The following is an 8,772-nucleotide window of genomic DNA, read 5'->3' on the forward strand; positions in this document are numbered from 1 at the left end:
CTAGAAGTGTAGAAAACACTTCAAGGAGAAGAAATGGACATTCATGTAGAAGAGGCATTTAGCACACTAAATAGAACCAGAGAAGAAACTCTGCACAATATAATCAAGGTGTATGACTACAAATCAAAGAAACAAATGCTGTAAGATAAAAAACACCAACTTATCTACCAAAGTCCCAACATCAGAACATCAGGTGTCTTCCTAACAACTCAAATGCTAGGAAAGCACAGAGTGATCTGATAAAAGTCCAGAAAGTAAATACTTAGAAATCAAGATAGCTGAGACAAGCTGTAGGACTAGAGAGGAGCCAGCCTAGAGAGGATCTGGGTTCTACACTCAGCAGAGCTGGAAGGGTGGAGGTGTTTAAGCCTCTCTGAGTCCAGATGATTAAATTACAACATGCAATAGATGGACATGGGTCTGCTGCTGGATTTTGGTTTAGGTTTAAAATTTGTGTTGATCGGACACAAATGATGCTTAGTCTGTCTTCATTATTCCCTGTCTGAATGACAGTATTTATGCTGTGCCATCGTATATTATATTTACCGTGTTTTAACATATCTCTCACCTTGGAGATTTGGGGTAAAGTGATAGAACTGTTAAGGACTCTGGGGACTTTTAAAGTTGAACTGAATGTACTTTACAATATAAGATGATCATGAGTCTGTGAAGACAGGGAGTTATGATAAGTGATGTGCTTGGGGGTCAAGTTGACAAGAGGTGGAGTTGTCAGTTTGATAGAGTCTAGCATCAGTTGGCAGACAAACTTTTGGCCATGTGAATGGTGGAATATCTAGATTGGCAAAATTGAGGTGGGGAGAACTGTTGCGGGTTCTCCTCAGGCCAGCTGTGAAGACCCTGACCTGGATGAGGTCACCTGATGATTAGGGAGGACAAGAGGTGTGGAGTCAACACAGAGACCCTGGGAGTCGAGTAGAAGTAAGCGCTAGGCAAGATGCTGCAGGCTTGTTTAATGCAGGAGGGGCAGGCCTTATATTTCCCCTTTCTCCACCCCCAAGTCCCTTTAGTCAGTGTATCATTTTCTGATTGGTTCATGCCACACAGTCTGTCAGCAGTCACTGCGCTCGCTTTTGGCAGGCTCCTTTTGGTGGGCTATTTGAGGACCAAGAAGTGAAGTGAATTCTCACTGAATCCCAGGGCTCTGGGTCTGCTCCATCTTTGGAGGCCTCCTGCTACATTTCCACCCTTTTTCTTTAAAAATGGCTGTCCAGTGAGAGCCTGTAGGCAGCTCTCTCTCGGGATGACCCCAGGATCATGGACTGTGCCTGTCTTAGGTTGTCCTCTTCAGGCATGAACCTTACCCATCATTGGAGCATGGGCATACACGTCCATGTCCTGGCTTAGGTTGGTTCAGTCCAACAGGAGTTTACCCGTCATTGAGTACCCTCCAAGGGGTATTGTCCCAGGGGATCAGTCGAGGTGGGGAATTATCTGTAGGAGGCCTTGTATGTTTGTGCAAGCCAAGTCTGTCGGGCTGCATAGGGTGGGATGAAATCATCTTCATGTATTGCTCTGAGGGCCTGATACACTGAGTGATTGAGCTTTTTCTGACTGCTGGAACGAAGAACAAGGCATTTAAGAAGTAGAAAGAGAAGAATAATTATGCCTGTCAGAAGTAGGTAAGTGACGATCCAACACATGTCAAACAGTGCTTTTAGATTAGAGGCACTGCTGGCATAATCTTGGACAGTCAGGTTGAACAGCCCAATGCATGAGGATGTGTTGTTGGTAGTGAATCATAGAGAGTTATTTAGGGGCCAGGAGCCATTGAGTGATTCCCAGGAAGTAACTGGGTCCATGGTGGGAGGCCAAGCGTAGAATTAGTTGAGTAGAGGGTGGGGTAGGCTGGGGAATGAAGCGATAAGGGCAAGAGTATAAGTGGGGAGGGGACCAAGGCCCAGAGATCATGGGCTGTGGCAGGGCCAGGGAAGAGCAAACCAATTATCCAGATAGTGGCAAGGTCTCTGGGTCCTGGGGGTCCCGTTCATTGGTTGCTGATCTCACATCTCTTGCTGGAACCCATACTGGCTTTGTTTCTGTCTGAGGAAACACACAAGCATAGTCTCGCCCTCTGTTAACAAGGGGGCGGGCAGTTGCCATTGACATGTTATGATGTCCTTCCATCTCACTAGTGGCAGGGGTGTAGGCCTAGGTATGGTAGCCCATTGTTTGTAGGCTGGACTCAACCCATTTTTATTGAAGGACAGGAAATTAATGCTGAATAGAGCTTCAATTAGAGCCAGGTGTGGGTCCCTTTTATACTCAGGGGTAGCAAATATTTGCAATGTTTTTTGAGGGTCCTATTGGCCCACTCTACAATGGCCTGTCCCTGTGGATTATAAGGGATGCCAAGGGAGTGGCTACTTTTCCATGTTGACAGGAATGATTGGAATTGTAGAGAGGTGTAAGCTGGCCCATTATCAGTTTTTAGGGTCCATGGCACTCCCATTACCAGCATTGCTGATTTCACTGCCTTAATGGCGTGTGAGGCCTTTACACTGGTTTGAGCGATGGCAAAAAGAAAGAAGGAGTATGTGTCAACAATGACATGGACATACTTAAGATTACCAAAGGAGTTGTAATGGGTGACATCCATTTGCCAGAAGGCATTGGGTAGGAGACCACGCGGGTTAACTCCATATCGATTGAGGGGGCCTAAGGGAGCAAGGGGTGCACATGTAACGCAAGATCTGCTCAGATGTTTGCATTGAGAGATGGGTAAGTCAGGTAGAAGGTGGTGCAGACTGCGAGGAGAAAGGTGAAATTGTTGGTGTAAGGCTCTGGCTTGTTCTAGTAGAGGAATCTCTACAGACATAATAAGTTTATATATTTTTGTCATTTCCCTTTGCCAAGATTCCAGGGAGCTTGGTGTGTGATCTTATGTCGGAGATGTGCCAGGGCCATTGTCTGTTATCTAAGATAATCTGGAGAGCTCTCATAGTTCTAGCAATAGGATCCTGGTGGCCTTTTACCAGAGCAAAGGGAAGACACCTGAGGGCCCAAACCACATACTGGCTGTTGGAGAATATATTGAGCAGCTCAATCTGGCAGACTTGGAAGATTTTTAACAAGGCCAGGAGCTCCCCCAACTGGACAGAGCCTGGATTGGCTTGTACATAACAGGTGTCATCCTTTCCCATGTGCAGAAAGACAATGCCATAACAGGACTTATTGGCATCCGAGAAGGCTAGCGTGGCTAAAGGTAGGGGGTTTTGCAGGGGGAAGCGTGTGGCTGAGTGGTGATTCCCAAACAGGCCAGGCTGGTAGTTGCTTATCTGGGTGTGTGAGGTTATCCAACTCCCCCGTGAACCTGGACATCATTAGTTGGAAAGCCAGAGTGTCTGCCCATAATGTGTGGGAATACTTAAGAGGAAAGGGTAGTATAATTTTGTCAGGTTTTTTTCCGAATATGTGCCTGGCTGTTTGTTGGGCCTTAGTTGCTAACTTGAAGGCAATATCATACTTAGAGCTAAGCCTAGTTAGGTCTGAGGTAGCCAGGTGGATCCACACCAGGGGGGTCTTGCTGCCATAGTGCCCCCAAGACACCATTTTTAGTCCAGATGATCAAGGCCAGTAATGGTTCTGCTGGGTCATGACGTCAGAGTGACGCAGACCAGAGTATATGATCTACCTTATTAAGAAGATCTTTAGCTTACTGGGTGAGAGGGATTCTTGAAGTTTGTGAATTATGGCCTTCCGGCAGGGAGAACAAGGCCCGGAATTCCAAGTCAGGGACCAGTATAATTTGTTTGAGCCAGTTTATAGTCCCACAGAGTTCTTGGAGCTCAGTCAAGGTATATACAGTTTTTTTCAAGATAGAAGGGTTAAGCAGTTTAATTACTGTATCTATATGGTAGCCAAGGAATGTGAAAGGTTGGATGTATTGTAACTTCTCATGCAATGTAGAGAACTAAACATTCTTAATCGGCAAGCAGACTGGGTATTGCAGCCTGTCAAGTATTGTGAGATTTGTGTGCTAGCAGTATGTTGTCCATATAGTGGATGACAAGTAGGTCCTCGAGGATATTGGTTAAGGCCTTATTAACATATAATTGACAGATTGTGGGGCTATTTTTTATACCCTGTGGTAGTACCTTCCTTTGGTATCTCTTGGATGTTCTTTGAAAGTTAGGCTCCCATATTGTGAAGGCAAAGTGAGGTCTATCTTGTTCCACTAAAGGGGGACTTGGAAGAAACAATCTTGGATACCAATTACTATGACATGATGGGATGGAGGGATAGCTGCAGGGTGTGGTAAGTCTGCTTGTAGCGAGCACATCCATCTGGGCATTGACTGCTCTAAGATCTTGGAGGAGACTGTATTTCCCTGATTTCTTTTTAATAACAAATATTCGGGTATTATGTTTACTGAGAGAGGGCTCGATGTGGCCAAGCCTCAATTGTTCAGCTATCAAATTTTTGAGGGCAGATAATCTAGGTTCTATTATAGGCCACTGTTCCACCCAAATGGCATCATTACAGATCCAGGTGATGCGGATTGGCTCAGGGGCCAAGATTTGAGTCAATCCCGGGTGGTCAGTGGCCATTAAGATTGGGGGTGTTGGGCAAAGTGTTGTCCTTTCCCTCATAGTCTCAAGTTATCGTGGAGCATGATATCATCATAAAAGGCATGGTCATCTGTGTTAAGGACTGCGCCCATGTCCTCTAGGATATCTCGACCCCATAAGTTTCAGGGAATGTCGGCTACTATGGGGGTAACTGTGCACTGGTTCCCATCCAAGTCCTTCAAATATACTGGATGTGTGACCAGCTTGGTACCTTGTGTGCCACCAACTCTTTTTATTGGTGGGCCTGGCTGGTATTTCCAATGAGGGAATTTAAGGGATTCAGTTTCTGATATAACGGTGTCATCAGCCCCTGTGTCAACTAGGCCCTTTATGGCAGTTCCATCTAGGAACAGGGTCATTAGTGGGGAGTGGTTGAGGATTGGGAGAGTCCTTAATATCTGTCTCGTTTCCCCTCTTGTGGGCGGGGATGAGGGGTTCCCTGGGTAGAGTTTAAAGGAGCCGAGTCTGGTTGAGGCTGTGACCTACAGTCTTTAGCCCAATGGAACCCTTTTTTGGGCTTGGGGCAGTGATTCTTGGGGTGGACTGTACCTCTTGGGCAGTGGCTTCAAAAGTGGCCAAGCCCCCCACAGTTCCAGCAGCCTTCCCATGCGCCCAAGTGGGTGGGTTTTCCTTGTGACAAAAGAGTCTCCAATGAGGAGGTCAGAGCCTCAATTGGGCCTGCCCTGGGGTCTAAGACTCTAGTAGCGAGTACCCATTTGTGAATGTTATCATTGCGGACAGGCGCGATAGCATTACGAGTAGGGACGTTTAGTCCCTCCCAAGCTAGCTGTTTGATAAGCACCTCTCGGGTGGGTCCAGACTCTACCCTCCACTCTACTTCGGTGACACAGGTAAGGAAGTCATGAAGGACTCCCCTGACTGTTGAATCAAATTACGGAAAAAGACTTGTGGGTCATGGGGGAGCAACATTTTAGGGCCTTAAATGCCAAGTCAGAAACTTGTTGAAAATAGGCATGGAGGCCAATAGTAGACTGGAAGAGGGGGTCAGTATGTGGTCCGCATCCTGTGAGCATGTCCAACATAATATTGAGGCCATATTTGAGATTTAGGCGTTCCTGGTTTTCAGCCGGATCGTCATAGGCTGCGTGCCAGTTTAGAAAGACTGAGGGTTCTAAGACTGCCTTTAGTAAGTTATCCCAATCATCATGGGTTTGTAAATGTAAGGACCACTGGCGAAGAACCTGTTTGAAATATGGGGAGTCAGGGCCTGATTGCTCAGCTGCCTTGCAGATAAGAACGAGGTCAGCAAGTGGGGTGGGCAGCGATGGGTGCTGTGCCACGTCACGGCCGATGTTAACTGGAAATGTGGACAAAGGCAGGTGAGGGTTTAAGGAGGATGGTCTAGGAGGGAGGGGCACGTTAGCAGGGGAAAGGGCAGGATGGTTATTGGGGGGGAGAGTAAGTCCTTCCACGGATAATGCGGCGGGGGAATTTCTAGGAATGGTAGCTCTAAGAGAGTATCCTGAGCTATAGGCAAAGGAGCTCCTTCCTCATTGGAAGTGAGTGCAGAGGCAGCGTCCACCTCTGGGTCTGGGAGGTCCGGGGTCAATGTAATAGCCAGATCTACACTACATTGCTCCCAGCAGTGTTTGTTGTGGGCTGAGATGACTTCCTCAGGAGAGGAGGATTTAAGGCTAGCAATGATGGCCAGGAGGATCGTTACGAACAATGCGGGGGGGAGTGATCCCTGACCTGACCTCCCTTTTTTGGGCCAGGAAGAGGACCCGCATCCACATGTCAGGGTCCCACTTGTTTTCAAGGGAGACCCATGGAGCTAAATTAGTGGCTTCATCCCAAAATTGTTCGATATCCTTTGGTTTTACTTTCAGCTCTCTGGTTTTAAGGAGCACCTTGAGTGCTGTCATTTGTGGTTCCCTGCATTGTGGTGGTAAATTGCCCATTGTGGGAGGGTCTCGTGAAGGGGAATTTGCCACAAAAGTAGAAGACAAGGGTGACTACCAAGAGGGCACAAAGGAAGCAAAGAAGCACTGTGAGCCACTTAAACCTCCCCAACAGGTAAAGGTGTATCGGATCCAAATGTCTGTGCTCAGTGAAGGACTTCTGGAGGCTGTGACACCTCCAGCCGTATGCTCACACAGTGTCTCCAGGACAGGCAACAGGGTGACCTGAAGCCTGGACTCTGAGTTTGGGGTGGATCAGCCCTTATGAGAACTCACCGGGATGAGCCGAGACGGGGGGAGTTGCCAACGTGGGCTTCAGGAACATGTGCAGGGTGTGCCTCCTTGATCTAACAAACTAATCCAACAATAAAGACAACAAACAGGGTGGAGGGGACAGAGGAGGGGGCTACTCGCTCACCCTCGAGCAACCAAAGAAACAGACAAATCCAGGGGCCTTCTTACTGAACGAACAACATCATGGGCAGGGGTCCCTGTTCAGGTGCCAGGTGTTGTAGGTTCTCCTCAGGCCAGCTGTAAAGACCCTGACTTGGATTGGGTCCCCTGCTGGTTAGGGGGGGGCAATAGGTGTGGAGTCAACATACAGACACCGGGAGTCAGGTAGAAGCAAGCACTAGGCCAGGTGCTGTGCTCGTTTAATGCAGGAGGGGGCAGGCCTTATATTTCCCTTTTCTCTGCCCCCAAGTCCCTTTAGTCAGCATATCCTTTTCTGATTGGTCTGTGCCACGCAGTCTGTCAGCAGTCACTGGGCTCGTGAGCAGGGTATGGGGGTATGGGCTCCTTTTGGTGGGCTATTTGCAGACCAAGAAGTGAAGTGAATTCTTGCTGAATCCCAGGGCTCTGAGTCCACACCATCTTTGGAGGCCTCCTGCTACAGAGATCCATTCTAAACGTGGCATCAGCATTTCCTAGGTTTGGGGTCCTTCCCCGAGCATAAGTAGAAAGCAAGCCTAGAGCATGCATTTGTCCCTCTCTGCCTCCATCTGTGAGTGTGATGTGACCAGCTTCCTCACGCTCCTGCTCCAGTGACTGCCATGTTGTACCTAACTTTGAACTGTGGGCCAAATAAATTCTCTCTCCCTTGAGTTGTTTTGTGACAGTATTTTATCCCCACAACTAGAGAAGAAACTAGGAATGTACTGTGCCTATCACCTGTTGGATCCTTTATCAAAGAGGTTATCCTTTAGGGTGCTAAGATTTTTTTTTTCTGATCCCAGTTTCTATCCCCATGGTGATCTATTGCTGGTCAGAAAACTGGATGTTAGCGTCCATGGAAAAATACAGCAATAATTTCCCCCTCTGGACTCTGTAGAGTTGTAAAGATACAAATACTACCATAACGGACATGAATATCCCATCTCCTTGAAAGGTCACAGGATCTCATCATCTGTTGGAGTAGCAGTAACATCAAAGGGGGTTTCCAGTGTCTGGGGATGCCTTCAAATGAACCTTTGTCCTCAAATGCCTGTATTCTAGCCAGCTTGGTATCCATAGGAGTTTCTGATCTTCAAATTGTATTTTTTTTTTAGTAACTTCCCTTTTTTACTTATGAAATATCTGTTTTGTCAGTACATTCTAGAAAATGAGATAATATGTGTAAAATTGTATGGTAGACATGTATATAGTTCAGAACAATACAATTGGGTTCATATTTCATTAGGAAAAGTTTCTTCATCTTTCTTCAAATGAGAATGGTGGGTGTGTCTCTTGTTCTTTTCTTTGGCAGGTCATTGTAAATGAAATGCAGTGGTTTTACTTTGGCAACTTTATCACAGGAAGCAAATAGGGATAAATCACTCTTGCATGTAGATGAAGAAAATGGAAAAATTTCTTCCAGAAAGAAGCTTCTGCTTGGGAGTCTAATGAATCTTTTTGTGGTGCACCAAAATCAAGGCAATGATTTTTTTCCCAGTGGCAATTTATTTCGAGTTTATTACTTGTGGCAGATTCCTTATACTTTAAATGTGAGGTCTTCAGCAGGCCTATGGGAAGCCAGCCATACAGTGCATTGAGTGGAAGTAGAATCAGAGCAGTTCCTCTCGATGCACAACTCTTACACTGTGACATTAGTGTTGCTCTGGTTAAACCTTTATTTTAAAGTACTCTATCATCTTACAATAATGGTGTTTTATTATGCCTGCTAATCTGGTATTTTGAATACCTTTTACATATTTACTATAAGTAGTTGAAAATACTGTAAAAAGAAGAAAAGGTGAAAACATTTTTTGGTGAATATATTGAAA

General features: G+C 46.3%; 2 pseudogenes; one reads left to right on the forward strand and one right to left on the reverse strand.

Annotated features, from left to right (window-relative positions):
• Positions 1–1,398, reverse strand: part of LOC103741404 — a 5,832-nt pseudogene extending 4,434 nt beyond the window's left edge.
• A 3,281-nt stretch (positions 1,399–4,679) lies between these two features.
• LOC103741405 overlaps positions 4,680–8,772 on the forward strand; it is a 9,748-nt pseudogene continuing 5,655 nt past the window's right edge.

This window comes from Nannospalax galili, unplaced genomic scaffold (genome assembly GCF_000622305.1).
Source record: "Nannospalax galili isolate Female #2095 unplaced genomic scaffold, S.galili_v1.0 scaffold5000, whole genome shotgun sequence".
NCBI classification, from domain to species: Eukaryota; Metazoa; Chordata; class Mammalia; order Rodentia; family Spalacidae; genus Nannospalax; species Nannospalax galili.